This window comes from Oncorhynchus tshawytscha, linkage group LG12 (assembly GCF_018296145.1).
Source record: "Oncorhynchus tshawytscha isolate Ot180627B linkage group LG12, Otsh_v2.0, whole genome shotgun sequence".
Taxonomy (NCBI): Eukaryota; Metazoa; Chordata; class Actinopteri; order Salmoniformes; family Salmonidae; genus Oncorhynchus; species Oncorhynchus tshawytscha.
Window position 1 is genome coordinate 48,369,831 of NC_056440.1, and position 23,300 is coordinate 48,393,130.

Sequence of the window (23,300 nt, forward strand, 5' to 3'; positions counted from 1 at the left end):
ATTCCACTCGGTATTCCAATCAAACAGTCTTGAAAGCGGTGCAGAACATCAGTCAGTCGTAACAAAGGGAGACAGGAGTAGAGATTCTCCTCAGTCTCCATCTAAAAAAAGAGGCGATAGATAGGTATGTTCGCTTGTTGTCACAACCTGGTCCTGTCTGGCTTAGTTTGCAACGCCAAGGACTGTTAGTTCGATTCTCGTGGGGTCAGCCATACAAAAAGATGTATGCAGGCATGACTGTAAGTTGCTTTGGTTAAAAGCATCTGCTAAATGGCATATACACTCACTGGTCAGTTTATTAGATTCCAAGATCACAGGATGAGATGTTACTATCCTTTGTGCAAGCACTTCCAAGAGTTAATGAACAGTGAGCCTGGTGAGATTTGGGGAGCGCATCGTCAGTAGTTTCAGAGTTGTCAATTTATTCATTGCATTTTATTTGTAAGGCTCCAGTCAATGTTGAGTAAGGACGCACACCTGATTATGCATAGACGTAGGTCTAGGCTACCTGTCCTACGCACAAATATAGGCCTGTAAATGTTCCCATTTGGGGATATGATAGTATTTCTGATTGTCTTAACTCACCACCACTGTGGAGCTTTTCAAAGTACATTTTTTCCACCTCAAACAGCAAGTAAACAAAGTCTGTTTTTACATCCATTCAGAATTACAATTGTTCCTCAATGTAGCATATTTAACATCTTCAAGAAAGTGGACCAGCATAACTGTGCCCTGAGTGAGTATACTTACTGGCCTACAAGAACACACTGTAGTTAGAATACTAGAGTATTTGTTGATGTTTTTATGTGAAGATTTAGAGTTGTAAATCTTTTTCCACCAAAGACTGTGGCCTTATTAAAATGACCAAATCATTGTTCCCTTCCTTTCTTTGATCAATCCCTCCCTCCTTGCTTCAAGTAGTCAAACAGGGACTTCTTTTCAGAAGAAATCTATAGAGCTAGCACTTAACTGCCAAATCTTATGTCATTAGCGAGTGGCTAATAAGAAAGGCTAACTCCAACCAGCTCTGATTAAGCCTGAATACAATAAGGGACACAGGCTAACTCCAACCAGCTCTGATTAAGCCTGAATACAATAAGGGACACCGTGACATCTGCCAGAACCACTGCTCTTTTCGGGGAAACTTTTTCAATAGAGGGGGGTTGCCTTTTGTGTTACTAAATTGAAAAGACAACAACCCTTAACTCATCCTCATTTGATGGTGTGAGGAATCAGATCTTGTCCAACTTTGTGCTATTTTGCTTTGAAGATAATTGTTCCTTTACTCCAGATTGGTTTTATTTGGTGTTTTGTCTTAGTTTGCGGAGGAACTGTTTAGTGATTTGTGTGTGGCTCTGTGTTGTTTTAGTTGCTGCTCCAATGGGTGCTTATTGTTTGAAATCATGTAACCCCCCCCCCCCTTCTATACCACCTGGTCTAATTCCTATAAAGGGTCAACGAGAAGGTTCAAATGTTGTTATTGTGTTTCAAAATAAAGACAACATACGCTTCTTTCAATACATTTATTTGTCTCGCTATTTCTCTCTCTCTGTCTTTCTCTCTCTCTCTCTCTCTCTCTCTCTGTCTCTCTCTCTCTCTCTGTCTTACTCTCTCTCCATCCAGGCTTGCCCCATCCATTTGCCATAACAGTATTTGAGGATAGCCTATACTGGACAGACTGGCACACCAAGAGCATCAACAGTGCCAACAAGTTCAAGGGCAAGAACCAGGAGATCATCAGAAACAAGTTGCAATTCCCCATGGATATATACACATACTGCAACCGCAGAGACAGCCCCGCAGGTCAGTCTCACACACGCGCACACAATCTAAAACATACACATGCTCTGTCACACACACACACACACACACACACACACACACACACACACACACACACACACACACACACACACACACACACACACACACACACACACACACACACACACACACACACACACACACACACACACACACACCTACAGATAAACTCTGTTAGTCAGTAACACACTTGCTCAGTAACACACTTGCACACTCACTCACTCAGTGCTTCTAACCTCTCCCCCCCTCTCTTCTCCAGGTGGGCGTAACCGATGTGGGACCAACTACCGGGGCTGCAGCCACCTCTGTCTCCCTGGCAACAAGACCTATACCTGCAAGTGCCCCACGGGCTTCAAGAAAGTGGACCAGCATAACTGTGCCCTGAGTGAGTATACTTACTGGCCTACAAGAACACACTGTAGTTAGAATACTAGAGTATTTGTTGATGTTTTTATGTGAAGATTTAGAGTTGTAAATCTTTTTGTGTTCATTTAGTCATTACTTTATTCTAAGTATAAACTCAATGTTTGCTAAGTACATTTTCAGTCCAGTTAGCTGATGTTAAAGAGCAACCACTTTAAACCTCTTTTTCATTATCTTCAGCACAAAACCAGTGTCTACATATGTGAAAACAGCATATTTATGCATTTTATATATATTTTTAAATACAGTGATTTTTAAAACACTATGAGATTTGCGGTGACGTGGAGAGCAAGGAAATACCCTCCCTCTGGCTAGAAACTCATTCCAGGTTTTGAAAATCACGTTTTTCTTACTTTTACTCCACTTTGTGAAGTCACAGAGAAGCATTTCTTAGCACCTTTCTTCTTGTCTTGCTTTTTATCTAGCTGTTTTCACATATGTAGACACTGGTTTGGTGCTGAAGATAATGAATATGAGGTTGAAAGGTGGTGGAATTGCCCTCACTAGAAAGCCAAATACATTGCTTCATTCTAAGGGGTACGCTAGTGTGGACAATTCGAACAGAGCCTTGGTGTATGTTGTTGTGTGTGTGTTGTGATGACCCCATTGTTAAACATAGAGCACTGACAGAAGACCTTTGGTCTTTGATCAGGTCTTGACAAGTTCCTGCTTTTTGCCCGAAGGACGGACATCCGACGAATCAGCTTCGACACCGAGGACATGCCGGATGACGTTATCCCGCTGGCCAACGTACGCAACGCTGTGGCTGGACTGGCACGCCGAAGAGGGGTTCATCTATTGGACTGATGTCTCCACCGACTCCATCAACCGGGCCCAGTGGGACGGCTCAAGGCAGGAGGTCAGTTCTGCCCCATATTATTTTCTTTCTAAGTTAGTCATTTAGCAGATGCTCCTATCCAGAGCCACTTAATGTACAATGGAACATGCTTTCAATTAAAGTAAGTGAGACAACCATCATCACAAGTAAAATAGCTAGTAATAGAGAACAAAACAGTTTAGTGTTATAGTGGTGGATGTTTTGTCTAATCCTTGATAAGATACACTTGTTTGGGGGAATAATTTTAGCTGATGAGATCAGAGTATTGAGGAAAGTCCCTTGCACTTTACTTTTAACCAAATGTTGCCACCTATGAGTGTGGCGACAGCTGTTTGACTTTGTTGCTATGGGGGAGTATTTCATTGAAGTTACTGTACTGTATTGAAATGAATTATTATTGTGTGTGTCAGGTGGTGGTGGACACCAGTCTGGAAAGTCCAGCCGGTCTGGCTATTGACTGGGTGACCAACAAACTCTACTGGACTGATGCAGGTAAGGAACGGTGTTCTAGATTTAAATTACTATAGGGTAGTTGTACCACTGTGTATCATGTCAGCTATAGACTACCAGGAAGTCTTTATTGACTAGTCTTTATTGAGTAATTTGTTGTACAAACAATAATTAATTGTGTGTGTGTGTGTGTGCACGTGTGTGTGTGCACGTGTGCGTGTGTGCGTGAGATCAGGTACAGATCGTATCGAGGTATCTAATACAGACGGGAGCATGCATACCATCCTGATCTGGGATAATCTGGACCGACCCAGGGACATTGTGGTTGACCCAATTGGAGGGTGAGTCAGAGGTCAAGGGTTAATATCAGGTGTCAGATGTCCAATGACACCACTGACAATAGTTTACAGAGTAACATGTAAACACACTTTTTTTTCCAGCAGTCCAATAAGTAGGTAAAATACTACTGATGGAAATATCAGGTATAGTCCTCCCAAAAAGTTAGCGCTGCATGGATTTTGTTGTTTACCACAGACACCTAATCTGAACATACAGTATACAGATTACTTTTGCATACCACAATCATGTACAGTTTACTGATGCATGATTTTCCCTGAGTACCATAGATACATGTACTGGACAGACTGGGGTGTGAGTCCTAAAATAGAGCAGGCAGGGATGGACGCATCTAGCCGTATCGTCATCATCTCTTCCAACCTGACGTGGCCTAACGGACTGGCAATTGACTACCAAACACAGCGCCTGTACTGGGCCGACACCGGGATGAAGACCATTGAGTTTGGCAACTTTGACGGCTCAGACAGACAGGTGAGGTGGTCTTGAACGGATAGTCTTTAAAAGTTGTGGCTTATTTTCAACATATTTTTATTTGTTGGATGGGTATTTAAATCAAGTGAGACTTTTTACACTGTAAATCAGTATACTGGCTAATATTTTTATTCCCCGTCCCTCTCCCCTCCATTGGTGTCCAGGTGTTGATTAGCAGTCAGTTGCTCCACCCCTTTGGGCTGACTCTGCATGAGGAGAAGCTCTATTGGACAGACTGGCAGTCCAAGAGCATCCAGAGTGCCAACAAAATGACTGGCCTGGGACGACAGACACTCGCCGAGAACCTGGAGAACCTCATGGATATTCACATGTTCCACCGCTATCGCACCACCGGTGTGTGTGTGTGTGCATGTGCGTGTGTGTGCGCGCGTTCATGCGTGCCCTGTTGGCCCTCTGAGTATTTTGTGACAAGACACCAGGTCCAGTGACCCTTCCTGTCACTAGGGTGGCAAGGTAGCCTAGTGGTTAGAGCGCTGGACTGGTAACCGGAAGGTTGCAAGTTCAAACCCCCAAGCTGATAAGGTACAAATCTGTTGTTCTGCCCCTGAACAAGCAGATATAACCCACTGTTCCTAGGCTGTCATTTTTGTTCTTAACTGACTTGCCTAGTTAAATAAAGGTTAAATTAAATTAAATAAACTAGGGGGATTAGCGGCCAGGTCAACTTATCCTATATATGGGTTTCAGCACCTGGGGCTAATACCAGGCTGAAGCACCACTGATCAGAGTAGGGATGTCAAATGTTCAGCCTGCTGCACATACCCCATGGAGGCTCTAGTTAAATTGTTAAATTGTGTTTGAGATCATTTTTAAACTGTTAAATGAGTGAGACATACATGTCATTGTTGCAATAGTTTGTGAGTGGGCAACATATACCAAATCTATATTGCACTCTCTCCCACCTCTGTCCCTCACTCTCTAGTGCGGACCCCCTGCGCAGTGAATAATGGGGGCTGCAGTCACCTTTGTCTGTTGGCCCCACCCCCTAAAGGCTCCAGCTGTACCTGTCCTACTGGCATCAACCTTCAGCTGGACGGAAAGACCTGCGCACACGGTAACATAGCAACAATGTCATATTATTATACTACCAGCACCCATTGTACAACAACCCATGGTAGATTGGATGTTTTGGTGCCTCTGCAATTTAGACACCTGCTTGAGGACCTTATTACTGATGAATGACCTTGTTGTGTTTCTGCTTGCATTTTGTGTTTTCTGAAATTCAGAGCTCTTCTGTAAAAGAAACCTTGGTCTCAGTATGACTACCTGGTAAAATAAAGGTTAAAAAAAACAATATACCATATATCTCATCACCTTAACACAGTTAACTACAGAGATATTGATGTGTGTAAATAAACTACGTCTTCCAAGGTACTACAAGTAGATTGATAACAATGGTTCATTGATATAACAAAATATTGTCTCATCGTTGATTTAAAGGAGAGAGAATAAAACATAGTTTCGTATTTTGTTCATTAGCATGCTTTGGTCCCAACAACTATGCATGTCAGCAGTAAAGTTTTCAAGATTAAGCACTTTCAGTAAAAATCTAAAAGGTGGATGATAATGTGTTTTGCATTATCACCACACTCTTTGCTTTGTACTATATGTGCTCTATCTTGAAAACGTTACTGCTGACATCTATTTATTTACTACCTTCACCGTCAAGGCCCAAGCTGTGATACAGTATTTGCAGCCCATTGATTCTTAAAGAATATCACTTACCAATGCCTCAAAAACTTAGTTGAACTGTATAACCTCATCATAATCCTAAATATAAGGTAGTTTTATGCCATGTCCTGTACTCTCCATACTGATAGTGTTGTGTCTCTTGGTTGTAGGGATGAGTAGTTTCCTGATCTTTGCACGGCGTACCGATATCAGGATGGTCTCTCTGGACATCCCATACTTTTCTGATGTGGTGATGGCTGTCAACGGATCCATGAAAAACACCATCGCCATCGGGGTGGACCCCAAAGAGGGTATGTGTGTGCATATGTGCGTGTGTTTCAGCTTTTCTGTGATCTCAGTGTGGTATGAACAGGAAAATGAGGAAGGTCTGCACTTACACTACTGTTCAAAGGTTGGGGTCACTTAGAAATGTCCTTGTTTTTGAAGGAAAAGCACATTTTTTGTCCATTAAAATTAACATCCAATTGATCAGAAATAGAGCGTAGACATTGTTAATGTTGTAAATGACTATTGTAGCTGGAAACGGCAGATTTTTTATGGAATATCTACATAGGCGTACAGAGGCCCACTATCAGCAACCATCACTTCTGTGTTCCAATGGCAATTTGTGTTAGCTAATCCAAGTTTATCATTTTAAAAGGCTAATTGATCATTAGAAAACCCTTTTGCAATTACGTTAGCACAGTTTTTCCAGCAACAGACTATGATCAATAATGTCAAAAGCTGTACTGAAGTCTATCAAGACTAACAAAGTCTAACAAGCCCCCACAATAATTGTATAATTCATTTCTCTCAGTCAATCATCAGTAATTTGTGTAAGTGCTTGTTGAGTGTCCTTCCCTATAAGCATGCTGAAATTCTGTTGTCAATTTGTTTACTGTACATTTTTCCAGAAGTTTACTAAGGGTTGGTAACAGGCTGATTGGTCGGCTACTTGAGCCAGTAAAGGGGGCTTTACTATTCTTGGGTAATGGAATGACTTTAGCTTCCCTCCTGGCCTGAGGGCACACACTTTCTAGTAGGCTTAAATTGAAGATGTGGCAAATAGGAGTGGCAATGTTGTCTGCTATTATCCTCCATCCAGATTGTCAGACCCCGGTGGCTTGTCATTGTTGATAGACAACAATACTTTTTTCACCTCTTCCACACTGACTTTACTGAATTCAAAAGTACAATTCTTATCTTTCATAATTTGGTCCAATATACTTGGATGTGTAGTGTCAGCGTTTGTTGCTGGCATGTCATCCCTAAGTTTGCTTATCTTGCCAATGAAAAAGTAATTGAAGTGGTTTGCAATATCAGTGGGCTTTGTGATGAATGAGCCATTTGATTCAATGAATGAAGGAGCCGAGTTGGCTTTTTTCCCCAACATGTCATTTAAGGTTGCACTATCATTCTTTATATAATTTCTTAGTTTCACAGTGTAGTTTATTTTTATTTAGTTTAGTCACATGATTTCTTAATTTGCAGTACGTTTGCCAATCAGTTGGGCTGCCAGACTTAATTGCCATATCTTTTGCCTCATCTCTCTCAACCATACAATTTTTCAATTCCTCATCAATCCAAGGGGATTTAACAGTTTTTACAGTCATTTTCTTAATGGGTGTGTGCTTATTTGTAACTGGAAAAAGTATTTTCATAAATGCGTGAAATGCAATTCCTGTGCTGTTTTTAACTACCCTGGTAGGTTAACTGACAACCTGATCCAGGTTACAGGTTTAAGTTTTTACCTGAGTGGGTAGCTTGATGATAGCCAGTCAATATTTAAATCACCCAGAAAATATACGTTTCTCTGTTGATATCACATACATTATCAAGCATTTCACACATATTATCCAGATTCTGACTGTTAGCACTTGGTGGTCTATAGCAGCTTCCCACAAGAATGGGGCTAGAATGTGAGGCAGAGGAACCTGTTGCCATATTACTTCAACAGTATTTAACATTAGATTGTCTCCAAGATTTACAGGAACGTGGTTCTGAATATAAACAGCAACACCGCCTCCGTTGGCATTTCTGTCTTTTCAGTAGATGTTATAACCATGTATTGCTTCCACTGTATCTTCAAAGGTATTATCTAAGCGAGTTTCAGAGATAGTCAGAATATGAATGTCATCTGTTACAAGCAAGTTATTGACTTCATTGACCTTGTTTCTTAAGTTGTTATGTTAATATGGGCTATTCAGATTTTTTTTAATGCTTTACTGAGAAGCTTACCAGAGGTAGACTTACTCATGTTCTTTACATTGGAGCTGATAGTGCAGGGTGACCTGCATAAAGTGGTCTTCCTACTATTGCACACCGCCTCAGTGCTTACAGTGTAACTGATTTATAGGCTCATGATTACTGCTTACAATAGCTGTAGGATAAACCGATGTATTCGGTGCAATTAGGGGTACATAAATTAAATTACTTCCATTGTGTTTTTCCAATGCCCCTAAGATCATGTACATTTGATGCATCATTATGACGACTCATTGTCACAATGGTAGGGATTAACTGAGCTGGTCTTGGATCATTCCTGTAGAGTATCTTCTGTTTCCTGAAGGTGTCAATGTTATCAATAAATATGGATTTAGCTAGCCAGATGTGTAATGCCACGTCTGCTGAATCTTTCATCCCCAACGATGGTACCGGACATGAAATTATTGGCTGTTTTTTGGAGTATTTTAATGCTAAAATCAGTTCTTTAAAATCCATTTTCAAATGTTCCGAGCTAGCCCTCCTGATGTTTGTTTGACCCCACATGGACTACGACAGTGTCAGCACCCAGCATCTGTGGTAGAACAGTCGGAAGCAGCCTTTTTATGTCCTGTGCTCGTGCTCCTGGATAGCACAGGGTTTTTGCCTTGGGGACCGAGATGTTTCTCACCATAGAGAGCTGCCTATGATGACAGCTGGTGATGTTGAATGGGCCGGACTCTCAGGCAGCCTCACGGTCTGGTGAGGCTGGGAGCTCCGAGGATTTGACCCCGAGGTAGAAGCCACCGGAGAGGGAGATCGAACCGAGGATGAAGACGCAGGTGCCTCCAGATCCAGGGCGGCAAAGCTGTTTCTGGTCTGTGTCAGTTCCTTGCTCAACATCTCCATGGAGACCCCCGTTGCCAGAGGATGCCTTCTTCGACTTCCACGGTCAGTGACGTACCTCCATGGCGAGTGACGTACCTCCATGGCTGGTTGGTTGGTTCGAGAACAGCTCCATTCTCCAGGGAAGGGGGTGGAACCCTGCCTAGCACCAGCCAGTCGGCTGTGGAGAGCCGACATGGCAACGAAACTTCGACCAGACCAGAGCAGCATCCGGCCACCGGGGTGGAAGAAAAATAAAAAGTAGGTGGGCGTGGGTTCCCCTGTAGTTTATGTAGGTTTGTTACTTGCTTGCTACGAGTAGCTACTTCGCTCCTGTAGTCCTCCGCAAGCAAGCAGTTGCTACATTGAAAGTCAGCGCGGTCCACATTGTCCAGCTCCTGCAAAGCTGGAAACGTTCAATAGCGCCTCCATTTGAGACCGCCGGCTAGCCAGCTAGGAGGAATCCCTGGACAGGTAGCAGCGCTCACAGCAATTTAGCCCAACAGAGGCACAGGATTCAAAATAAAAGTATATAAAAACACTGTCAGCTTTTAAACCGAGATCTTTAGTTCAGGTTTCGGCATTCGACAGCATTCAACAGCAACAAACATACAGTGCGCTCTGATGACGTAGTAGTGTCATCTGGATTCACCTGGTCACCTGGATGTTATTTTAATGGACAAAAAATAGGCTTTTCTTTCAAAAAGAAGGACATTTCCAAGTGACCCAAACTTTTGAACGGTTATGTAGGTTTTAACGTAAAAATGTATAGTAATATATTCCATCTTTCAGACCAGAACTGTCCTTTGAGAAAAAAAAGCAAATTTTTTTCATTGTGATCTGAATGTGCACCAGCGGTGGTCAGTGCCATTTAAGATGAGGAAGCACGATTTTGAGCATGGCCTTATTTCTATTACAGCATATTGGATGACTGTCATTCATATTTCATTCACCCAGCTCAATATAACATCAATAGGTTAAGGCTACTACATGATACCTACATTTTCCAAATAACCATCATGAAGTTGCTACATGCTATCCTACGAATTAAAGTTTACCACGTACATGCACAGGTCGAGAGAAATGTTTTAGTAATCAAGGTGACAGACAGTGAATGACGCATTCAATACAGCCTTGCACAATTTTCCCTACATTTAGCTGATCTAGGGTGTAGTCATTAGTCCAGCAGTTGCAAACGAGAGTTTCTATTGGACAAATTTAGGTATGTTGATCCCAAATTTGTACCGTTTGCTTCCGTTTAAGAAACGTTTTTCAATAGAATCGGTGAAATTAAGACACCTCTGATCACCCGCAAACACAGTTCACTTTCATAGCAGCCACAGACAAACAGCATGATCACTTTGCCCGTTGTGTAATTCTTTCTCGCATATACACTGTCCTCATCTCTCCTTTCCCTTCGCTTGTGTTCTTCATTGCACAAATCATTAGCTGTTTGTGACCAGGCGAAAAAACATTTTCAAGTCAAACCTTCATACCATAACCGCTACACACAGTCTACATTGTTGTCACCATATTTGCTAATGTCATAATCAACATAGCTAATAGAATTAACGTGTTAGTAAACCCGCTATAATCATACAGTGTACAGCAAGAAGTTTAGCAGCTACACCGGCGGGCCCCGGTGGCAATACATTTATAAAACCAAAAGCTTATCCTGACTTGGAAGAGTTCCAGTGTTGGATAGCCATAGGCAGCAAGTTAACATAGCATCCCTCTCTGTTTGAGCTGAGTGTTTGAGTAGGCAGAAAGAATATATATAGAAAAAAGGCGGAAGAAGTAGGCGGAAGAACAAAAAAATTATATATATACACAGTTGATGTCGGAAGTTTACATACACCTTAGCCAAGTACATTTCATACATTTAGTCCTAGTAAAAATTCCCTGTCTTAGGTCAGTCAGGATCACCACTTTATTTTAAGAATGTGAAATGTCAGAATATTAGAAGAGAGAATGATTTATTTCAGCTTTCATTTCATCACATTCCCAGTGGGTCAGAAGTTTACATACCCTCAATTACTGTTTGGCAGCATTGCCTATAATTGTTTAACTTGGGTCAAATGTTTTGGGTAGCCTTCCACAAGCTTACCACAATAAGTTGGTTGAATGTTGGCCCATTCCTCCTGACAGAGCTGGGGTAACTGAGTCATGTTTGTATGGCTCTTTGCTTGCACACGCTTTTTCAGTTCTGCCTTCAAATTGTCTATAGGATTGAGGTCAGGGCTTTGTGATAGCCACTCCAATACCTTGACATTGTTGTCCTTTAGCCATTTTGCCACAACTTTGGAAGTTTGCTTGGGGTCATTGTCCATTTGGAAGACCCACTTGCGACCAAGCTTTAACTTCCTTACTGATGTCTTGAGATGTTGCTTCAATATATCCACATCATTTTCCTACCTCATGAAGCTGTCTATTTTGTGAAGTGCACCAGTCCTTCCTGCAGCAAAGCACATGATGCTGCCACCCCCGTGCTTCACGGTTGGGATGGTGTTCTTCGGCTTGCAAGCCTAACCCTTTTTGCTCCAAACATAATGAAGGTCATTATGGCCAAACAGTTCTATTTTTGTTTCATCAGACCAGAGGACATTTCTCCAAAAAGTACGATCTTTGTCCTCATATGCAGTTGCAAACCGTAGTCAGGCTTTTTTTATGGCGGTTTTGGAGCAGTGGCTTCTTCCTTGCTGAGTGCCATTCAGGTTATGTCTATATAGGACTCGTTTTACTGTGGATATAGACACTTTTGTACCTGTTTCCTACAGCATCTCACAAGGTCCTTTGCTGTTGTTGTGGTATTGATTTGCCCTTTTCGCACCAAAGTACGTTCATCTCTAGGAGATGGAACGTGTCTCCTTCCTGAGCTGTATGATGGCTGTTTGGTCCCATGGTGTATATACTTGTTTGTACAGATGAACTTAGTACCTTCAGGCATTTGGAAATTGCTCCCAGGGATGAACCAGACATGTGGAGGTCTACAATTTTGTTTCTGAGGTCTTGGCTGATTTCTTTTGATTTTCCCATGATTTCAAGCAGAGAGGCACTGAGTTTGAAGGTAGGCCTTGAGATACATCCACAGTTACACCTCTACAGGTACACCTCCAATTGACTCAAAGTATGTCAATTAGCCTATCAGAAGCTTCTAAAGCCATGACATCACAACATGTCAGATCGTGCTGCAAGGAATCTAGCTGGCCTCCGGCTACACCATGGTACTACCCCAGAGAGTGCTGTTGAGGCTACTGAAGACCTTCATTGCAAAACTGTGTGTTTTAATTAATTATTTGGTGACGTGAATATAGTTAGTGTAGTTGTATCTATAAAGGATAACTTTTTAATGTTTCACTGATGTGCACACGCTGTTCCATTTGCACGCACTAACACTAAACAGTGACGAACAATATGTCTTTCAAACCTTGCTGTGTGTGTCTACTGCCCCCTGCAGGTAAAGTGTACTGGTCAGACAGCACACTAAAGAAGGTGAGTAGAGCTAACATCAATGGGACGGCTCATGAGGATATTATTGCTACAGGTAAGGGAAATAATCAATTAACTTTTTTTCATAAAGCAAAATATATCTGAATCACATTACAGATAGTACTAGGCTAGTGTCTTTTTTGTCTTTCTGCTGTATTACAGAGGAATATTCATCTGTTTTTGTAAAACAAATGATCTGTTGCACTGAAATAGTTCAACTTCTATACTTCTGCATACCCTTCGTTTCTCACCTTTCTCTAATCCTTTCTCTTCTCCCTAACTTTATCTCCTTCGCTCCTTTCTTCCACACTTTTCTTTCTTTCTTTCTTTCTTTCTTTCGTTTTCCTTCCTTCCGTCTTCCTCTCTCTTTCTCTCGTTCTCCAGGTCTGATAACCACTGATGGTCTGGCGGTGGATGCGGTGGGTCGAAAGATCTACTGGACTGACACCGGAAAGAACCGGATCGAGGTGGCAAACCTGGACGGCTCCATGAGGAAAGTTCTGATCTGGCAGAACCTGGACAGCCCACGAGCCATCGCCCTCTACCACGAGATGGGGTAAGGAGTTAGAGTTTGGCTGTCAGTCAATTAAGGTTCACTGTGCACAGCAGTGTGTTTAGCTCCAGGTGCTGATTTTGCACTTGTTCTTCAATTAAAATGGAATATTTATTATCAATTTACTGACTAATCATATGCAGACTGTTAGTTAGTTCCTGTGTGTTTTATTGCAGGGCAATAAAAGTTGACCCGTCGTGAATTACAACCCAGAAATTTAGATTGGGCAATAGTTAGCCCTCCTTTGTCGGTCTTCTAACGACTTCCTGTGTGACATTCATTTCTCTCTCTCTCTCCTCCAGGTATATGTACTGGACAGACTGGGGGGAACATGCTAAGTTGGAGCGGTCAGCGATGGATGGCTTGGACCGTTTGGTTCTGATCAATAACAACCTAGGCTGGCCTAACGGACTGGCCATCGACAGTGCCGGCTCACAACTACTGTGGGCTGACGCTCACACAGAGGTCAGTCGCCCTGTCCGAAACGCTAAAGCTCCCGAGTGGCGCAGTGGTCTAAGGCACTGACTCTCAGTGCTATAGGTGTCACTATAGACCCTGTTTCAATTCCAGGCTGTATCACAACTGGTAGTGATTGGGAGTCCCATAGGGCAGCGCACAATTGGCCCAGCGTCGTCTGGGTTAGGGTTTGCCCGGAGTAGGCCATCATTGTAAATAAGAATTTGTTTTTAACTGACTTGACTGGTTAGATAACATTTTAATAAATAATGCAAGAGCTCAACCAAGCCTGAGAGCTACAGAGTGTGCAGGCTTTTGTTCCAGCCCAGCTTTAGCACAGCTGGGTCATGTTTAAAGTAGCAATAGCCATAGCAAAAGCATTTTGCCACTCAAATGACAGGTAAGTGTTCCCATTGGAGAAGAAGAACGGAGAATATTCATTGAATTATTTTTTAAAATCCAGGACTAGGCTTATTCTGTGTCTGGGAAACTGGCCTATTGAGTCAGTGAATTACTAAAGCTTTACCCTCCCGTAGCGCATCGAGGCGGCAGACCTGAACGGGCTGAACCACCGAACCCTGGTATCCCCAGCCCAGCACCCGTACGGTCTGACCCTACTAGGACCACATATCTACTGGACCGACTGGCAGATCCGTAGCATCCAGCGGGCTGACAAAAACACCGGCGCTAACACCATCACTGTATGCAGCAACCTACCCGGGCTCATGGACATACAGGCAGTAGATAGAGAAAAGCCACTGGGTGAGTGTATCAATGGCACACTGGCCTCGGAACAGCAAAGAGGAAGGTGTGGGTAGAGGTCTTCCTTGGTTTAACCTCGTCCCCAGACTATTGCGCATGTCCCATAAAAGCCTTGTACATCAACCATTCAAAGTTGGCCTTAATGGGAGTGACCGTAGAACTATATGGGAGTGACCTTTACTTGTCGTCATTTAAATTTAGAAAATCACACGACTGCAAAAAATCCGGTAAGGTTGTTTGTTTGGAATTGAGTAGCACTTACCCATTTGCTGTCCTCCATTTGTCCTCTGTATTCTCTATTTATTGTTCGTCTTCCCTCTCTCACTTCACTTTCAATGGAATCAGTTGCCTGTATGTAATGGGAATGTCTTGAAACCAGTAAATATTCTGCTGCTACCCCTATTTGTGTACCTGCAACAGAAGTCTGACCTAGTTTTCTCCTTCTCCCCCTCTCCAGGTTTCAATAAGTGTGGTAGAAGGAACGGGGGCTGTAGCCACATGTGTCTGCCCCGCCCCAACGGTACTTCCTGTGCCTGTCCCACCGGCATCCTCCTCAAGGGGGATGCCAGGTCATGTGACGACTCCCCCGAGACCTACCTGCTCTTCTCCAACCGGGTCAGCATGCGACGCATCTCCCTGGACACAAATGACCACACGGATATGCATGTGCCCGTGCCCGAGCTGCACAACGTCATCTCACTGGACTACGACAGCGTGGACGGAAAGCTGTACTACACCGATGTCAGCCTGGATGTTATCAGGTATGCTAAAAAGACACTCCCACACAATATACACTGAATGTACAAAACATTAGAAATACCCTCCTAATATTGAGTTGCACCTACTTTTGCCCTCAGAACAGCCTCAATTTGTTGGGACATGGACTCTACAAGGTGTCAAAATGTTCCACAGGGATGCCATGTTGACTCTAATGCTTCCCACAGTTCTGTCAAGTTGGCTGGTAGTGGATCTCTAAACCAAATAGATCGTTCCATCTCATCCCACAGATGTTCAATTTGATTGAGATCTTGTGACTGGGCAGGCCACTGCAGTAAGTGGAATTCACTGTCATGTTTGTGGAACCATTCCTGGACAATCCTAGCCTTGTGACATGGGGCATTATCCAGCTGAAAAAATATATATGTGCAGATGGATACATAGCTGCCATGAAAGGATGCACCTATTTGGCAGTGATATTTAGATATCCGGTGGCATTCAAACGTAGCTCCACTTTTATCAAAGGACCCAATATGTGCCATGAAAACACACCATCACCATCAGCCTGCAATGTTGAAACGCAGAATGATGGATGCATGTACTCATGTGGTTTTCTCCATACCCTAGTCCCCCCATCAGTGTGTAATAGCAGGAACCCGGGATTCATCAAACCAGGCAATGTTTTTTCAATTCTCCAGTTTCCAGTGTTTCATTCCTTAGCATTCCTTAGCGCACTGCTACTGCAGTTTCTTGCAGTTGCAGTGCGAAGTGGAACTCTAAGGTAATTGGCTGTCATACCCCATTCGTGTCAAAGTACGACGAGTTTTGCATCATTTGCTGGGTCTTTGGGGACCAATGTTGTACTGGACTGTCAGTTGACTAACTTTAGTCCGTCTGTTGCTCTGCACAATTTGTGTTTTCAACCACTGGTCTGCCGTTGGCTGGATGTCCTTTGGGTGGTGGGCCATTCTTGATACACACAGGAAACTGTTGAGTGTGAAAAACCCAGCAGTGTTGCAGTTCTTGACACTCAAACCGGTGCGCCTGGCACCTACTACTGTACCCTGTTCAAAGGCACTTGAATCTTTTGTCTTGCCCATTCACCGTCAGAATGGCACACATACACAATCCATGTCTCAATTGTCTCAAGGCTTAAAAATCAATCTTTAACCTTTCTCCTCCCCTTCATCTACACTGATTGAAGTGGATTTAAAAGGTGACATCAATAAGGGATCATAGCTTTCAATTAGATTCACCTGGTCATGTAAATACCAGGCGTTCCGAATGATTGCACACTCAGTGTATACACACACACAATATGTACAGTACACTCTTACTCACACACGCATGCATGCATGCATTACAAAACAGGCAATCCTCATCACTTTTTCTTACTATTTGGGGTTTTAACTCTTTGCAATTCATGTATTTGAGCAGTAGTTCGGCACTCTACCAATAAGATTTAATTTAATAATTTATATAATTGATTGATTTGTTGACTGATTGATTCATTGATTGACTTAACTTCTCATGTGCTGGTCAGACGGGCCAACTTGGATGGTACAGGGATGGAGACAGTGATAAGCCAGGGTCTGAAGACCACTGATGGTCTAGCTGTGGACTGGGTGACCAGGAATATGTACTGGACGGACACAGGTCGCAACACCATCGAGGTGGCACGACTGGACGGGACCAGCCGCAAAGTACTAGTCAACAACAGCCTGGATGAACCCAGGGCCATCGCTGTGTTTCCCAGCAAAGGGTGAGAGGAGGATAGAGGGGGGAAAGCGTTAAGGTTGAGGGTGGAAGGGTGTAGTGGAAGAGATTGGTTTTGTGAGTGTAAGTGCGTGTTTGTGTGTGTGGGGGGGTGGGAACTGGGTTGTCATTGTTTCATTGGTCTCTCTAGGTACCTGTTCTGGACAGACTGGGGTCACATTGCTAAGATTGAGCGGGCACACCTAGATGGATCAAACCGTAAAGTTCTGATTAACACAGACCTGGGCTGGCCCAACGGACTCACACTGGATTACGACACACGCAGGTTAGAAAGAGAGAGTGGGAGGGAGAGAGTGGAAGGGAGGGGGATGGTGACTGGGAGGGAATAAGGGAATGACAGAGATGAAGAAGAGAGCGGCAGTGGTAGGGAGAGAGGGAATAAGGGAATGACAGACAGATATACAGGAGGGATTGGTAGGGAGGTAGGGAGGGAATAAGAGAATGACAGACAGAGATAAAGGAGAGAGAGGGAGTGGTAGGTAGGGATAAAGAGAGGGAATGAGAGACAGTGATACAGGAGAGAGAAGGAGTGGTAGGTAGGGAGAAAGAGAGGGAAGGTATAAGGTAATGGCAGACAAAGATACAGGAGAGAGAGGGAATGGTAGGGAGAAAGGGAGCGCAGGTATAGTTTTTGGTAATACGTCTTGTTCTGGGGGCAGCCTTCTAGTTAATCTTAATCTGCCTTAACCACACTGCTAACCCTAATGCCTAACCCTTCAATTAAATTAACTCTAAATTAAGACCAAAAAGCAAAGTTATATTTTCATGAATTTTTACAATATAGCCAATTTTGACTTTGCAGGTTGCCCATCTAGCAAAATATTGCTCAGTTCTGCCTCCAGGACAAGACTCATCTCAATAAATGGCAACCCGCAGAGGGAGCGGGACGGAGAGTGTGACAGTCAGAGACAGGAAAAGAGGGAGAGAAAGACCGAAAACAGCATACAAAGCAGATCTCAGCCGAGAAAATCAAATTATTTTCTGCAGAACATTCTGTTTTGTGTAGTAAATCATAGTACAGTACAAGAGTTTTCTGGCCTCTTGATAGGATAGCTTTGATGTCAATTCCTGTTAAATCCCTCTCATCTCTGTCTAATATCTCTGTAAAGTATTTTGGCCTAGTATGTATATGAACTATGAATGTGTGTGTTTAACTCCTCCGTGTGTGTGTGTGTGTGTGTGTGTGTGTGTGTGTGTGTGTAGGATCTTCTGGGTGGATGCTCACTTGGACCGCATTGAGAGTTCCGACCTAAACGGAAAGCTCCGTCAAATCCTCCTCAGCCCTGTTTCCCACCCCTTCGCCCTCACACAGGTATCCCCCAGCCGTCAATCAACCACTTGACCCCTCCCCCTGGCTACCACATCCACTCACTTGCACTCATTCCTCCTCCACTCACTTGTTTGTTCACTGCCTCACTTGCTCTCCCTCCTCCTCCACTCATACTGAACCATAAAACTGAACCATTCTACTTCCCTTCTTCTCTGACCTTCATTCTCTTCCTCCCTCTCTCTCTTCCTCATTGTCTGTGTTTCTTTCTCTCCTCTCTTTTTCTCTACCTTGTTCCCCCAGTTGAAGCCGGTGTCCTCCCCTCTATCTAACCCCTTTCTCCCGACTCTCGCAGCAAGACCGTTGGATCTACTGGACGGACTGGCAGACTAAGTCCATCCAGCGTGTGGATAAACACACTGGCCGCAGCAAGGAGACCGTACTGGCCAACGTAGAGGGCCTCATGGACATCATCGTAGTCTCAGCACAGAGGCAGCGCGGTAAGGAAGCAGGGTGAAGTTGCCCCTAGGCACTGATCTTAAATCATTTTAGCATTTTCCCGACTAATGGTTAAGGTTAGGATTGGGGAAACTTTGCCCTTGGGCGAGTGGTAAGTTGCCCCTAACTACTGATACCGGTTCAAGTATTTGTTCATCTTCTTATGGCGAAGATTAGCATTGAGGGTAATCTGATCCTAGATGGTTAGAGCCAGCTTCTATCTTCAACCACCATTGTGGTGTCGCCACAGTGACTGAGTATTAATGAGGCATTTCTGGGAGTTACATTTTTTCCCACTCAAATCAAATTAAAGTTGTTTTGTCACGTGCGTCGAATACAACAGGTTACAGTGAAATGCTTACTTACAGGCTCTAACCAATAGTGCAAAAAAGGTATTAGGTGAACAATAGGTAGGTAAAGAAATAAAAACAACAGTAAAAAAGACAAGCTATATACAGTAGCGAGGCTATAAAAGTAGCGAGGCTACATGCAGACAACGGTTTGTCAAACCGATTGAGGTAGTATGTACATGTAGATACGGTTAAAGTGACTATGCGATAAACAGAGAGTAGCAGTAGCGTAAAAGAGGGATGTGGGAGACTCCCCAAACATATGAAAGAACGTACTCTGGTCAGATGAGACAAAAATGTGGCTTTTTGGCCATCAAGGAAAATGTTTTGTCTGGCGCAAACCCAACACCTCTCATTACCCCAAGAACACATAGTGAAGCATGGTGGTGGCAGCATCATGCTGTGGGGATGTTTTTCATCAGCAGGGACTGGGAAACTGATCAGAATTGAAGGAATGATGGATGGCGCTAAATACAGGGAAATTCTTGAGGGGAAACCTGTTTCAGTCTTCCAGAGATTTGAGACTGAGACGGAGGTTCACCTTCCAGCAGGGCAATGATCCTAAGCATACTGCTAAAGCAACACTCGAGTGGTTTAAGGGCAAACATTTACATGTCTTGGAATGGCCTAGTCAAAGCCCAGACCTCAATCCAATTGAGAATCTGTAGTATGACTTACATATTGCTGTACACCAGCGGAACCCATCCATCTTGAAGGAGTTGTAGCAATTTTGCCTTGAATAATGGGCATAAATCCCAGTGGCTAGATCTGCCAAGCTTATAGAGACATACCACAAGAGACTTGCAGCTGTAATTACTGCATAAGGTGGCTCTACAAAGTATTGGCTTTGGGTGGGTGATAGTTATGCTTGCTCAAGTTCTGTTTTTTGTCTTATTTCTTGTTTGTTTCACACAAAAAACTATTTTGCATTTTCAAAGTGGTGGGCATGTTGTGTAAATCAAATGATACAAACCCCCCCAAAATCTATTTTAATTCCAGGTTGTAAAGGCAACAAGATAGGAAAAATGTGAAGGGGGGGAATATTTTCGGAAGCCACTGTACATGCCTTGTTTAGAGCTGAGATAAACACATTTTTTTACTCAACAACAGTAAAAGTGTTAAACTTTGTATTGTGGATCTATACAAACTCTTCTTCATCTGTTGAGTAAACCTTGCATGTTCACCTGCAAAAAAATGGACAATTACAGATTACAAAGGGAAAACCAGCCACGTCGTGGACACCGACGTCTTGCTCCCAGACAAGCTAAACACCTTCTTTGCCCACTTTGAGGATAACACAGTGCCACTGACACAGGCCACTCCCAATGACTGTGGTCTCGTATTCTCCATGGCCAACATGAGTAAATCATCTAAGCGTGATAACCCTCGCTAGGCTGCCGGCCCAGACGGCATCCTAGCCACGTGTGCAGACCAGCTGTTTACGGACAAATCTCTCCCTATCCCAGTCTGCTGTCCCCACTTGCTTTAAGATTGTCACTGTTCCGGTACCGAAGAAAGCAAAGGTAACTGAATGACTATCGCCCTGTAGCACTCACTTCTGTCATCATGAAGTGCTTTGAGAGTCTAGTTAAGGATCATATCACCTCTACCTTAGATCCTAGACCCACTTCAATTTGCTTACCGCCCCAATAGATCCACAGACGATGTAATCGCCATCACACTGCACACTTCCCTATCTCATCTGGACAAGAGGAATACCTACATCAGATTGCTGTTCATTGACTATAGCTCAGCCTTCAACACCAGTACCCTCCAAGCTCATCATTAAGCTTGGAGCCCTGGGTCTGAACCCCGCCCTGTGCAACTGTGTCCTGGAAATTCCTGACGGGTAGCCTGCAGGTGGTGAAGGTAGGAAACAACACCTCTACTTCACTGATCCTCAACACAGTACTCCAGGTTCACCCATGACTGCGTGGCCATGCATGCCTCCAACTTAATCATCAAGTTTGCAGACGACACAATAGTAGTAGGCCTGATTACTAACAATTATGAGATAGCCTACAGGGAGGAGGTGAGGGCCCTGGTGGAGCGGTGCCAGTAAAATAACCTCTCCCTCAATGTCAACAAAACAAAGGAGCTGATCGTGGATTTCAGGAAACAGCAGAGGGAGCACACCCCTATCCACATCGACGGGACTGCAGTGGAGAAGGTGGAAAGCTTCAAGATCCTTGCCGTACACATCACTGACAATTTGAAATGGCCCACCCACACAGACAGTGTATGGCAACGGGTATGGCAACTGCACCATTTGCAACCGCAGGGCTCTTCAGAGGATGGTGCGGTCTGCCCAACACCTCACGGGGAACACTGCCTGCCCTCTAGGACACCTACAGCACCCCGATGTCACAGGAAGGCCAAAAATATAATCAAGGACATCAACCACTCGAGCCACGGCCTGTTCACCCCGCTATCATCCAGAAGGCGAGGTCAGTACAGGTGCATCAAAGCTGAACCAGGAGTCTGAAAAACAACTTCTATCTCAAGGCCATCAGACTGTTAAATAGCCATCACTAGGCAGCTACCACCCGGTTACTCAACCCTGCACCTTAGAGACTGCTGCCCTATATACATAGACATGGAATCACTGGCCACTTTAATAATGGAACACCAGCCACTTGAATAATGTTTCCATAATGCTTTACTCATCTAAAATGCATATACTGTATTCTGTTCTACTGTATTTAGTCAATGCCACTCCGACATTGCTCGTCCTAAGATTTAGATATTTCTTAGTTCCATTCATTTACTTTTAGATTTGTGTATTGTTGTGAATTGTTAGATACTACTGCACTGTTGGAGCTTGGAACACAAGCATTTCGCTACACCAGCAATAACATCTGCTAAATATGTGTCTGTGACCAATACAATTTGATTAGATATATGCCATTGTGAAAATGCCACACAAGGGCGGCAGAGTTTAACAGGTTAAAGTAAAGCCTTTTCTCTTCCCTGCAGGCACTAACCACTGTGGGGTGAATAATGGAGGATGTACTCATCTCTGTTTCGCTAAGACAAACAGGTTTTTTCGTGTGCCTGCCCTGGTGATCCAGACAGCAGGCTCTGCTCCACCAGTGTGTCTGTGTGTGTGTGTGTGTAACAACTTATTTTGATAAACAACAATCCAGCTTTGTGTGTGATCTGTTTATGTATCTTTAAAACACTATTCATTGTTCCTATGTTCACCAGACAGAGAGACCACCAGCACTGCAGCCCCCAATAAGATCCCCAAAGCCCCCACAGACCCTCAGTAAGGACCCCCACTGATCAAGTATGTCAACAACAGGCCTGACATTTTACCTCATTGACCATGACTTGAAGGGATCCTACTGATACATAATGAGGGCTGTCGAATATGAATATTTAAATACTTTGTATCACAATTCTTTACTTTTATGTCTTAAGTTTGTGAGAAAGTATATGCTCAGTTTAATGGGTAATGCGGTTTTTTATACATCCTGATTTGTAGCTGCACAGACAAGAACCTGAGTGTGGAGGGCTGCTTACAAAGCAACGTGGTGACAGCTCCTCATGGTAAGATAAAGTCAGCTTTATCATCAAATTCCTCATCATTACCATGATTATTCCCATCAGTAGCATCTTTATCACATCATCATTACTATCATCATCATAAATACGACCCGATTCAGGAAACTATGTCACAAGTCATGACTTCACAGGAGAGCTGTTTGAATGTAAAAAAAAAAATGTTTTAATCAAAATGAATTCTTTGGAGGAATTACTTCTCAAACATTTGAACTTTAATGTGCCTTAATATCAAACTTGTATGCCATCTGTTAATATGAATAAAATTGTTACATTTCGAGCCTAGTTGGTTAAGCCACAGACAAAGTGAGCAACCATCCCGCTAGCCATGATTGGCTGAGATAATGAGTGTGCTGGACATGCCGAAAGATGAGTTTGGATTGGTCTGCCACATAGCATGTGTCTGTGTATTGGAGCTGGTCAGTAACTCTAAACCTAATGTCAAGTTAAAGTGTACTGTTAGCTAGCTAACGTTATGTGTATGCTCTCCACTTTCTGGAGGACCTAGTTGTTAAATTAGTGGAATTTGAGTATGATAGCTAAGGAGATGGAGAAAGCACCAGTCTGGATTACATTGTCAAACTAAGGGCAACCATGCATGGCATCAGACAGGAGACACGTCCAACCATGATGTATACTGGTAAGATAGTCTAGCTAGCTACATTTTCAGATATTACACGTTTCGAATTTTGACAGAAAGTGGTTTCATTTCAAGTGTACCGTTAG

The 23,300-nt window shown here is 43.4% G+C and overlaps 1 pseudogene; it reads left to right on the forward strand.

Moving 5' to 3' along the window:
- LOC112264160 overlaps positions 1-23,300 on the forward strand; it is a 46,221-nt pseudogene that overhangs the window by 17,503 nt on the left and 5,418 nt on the right.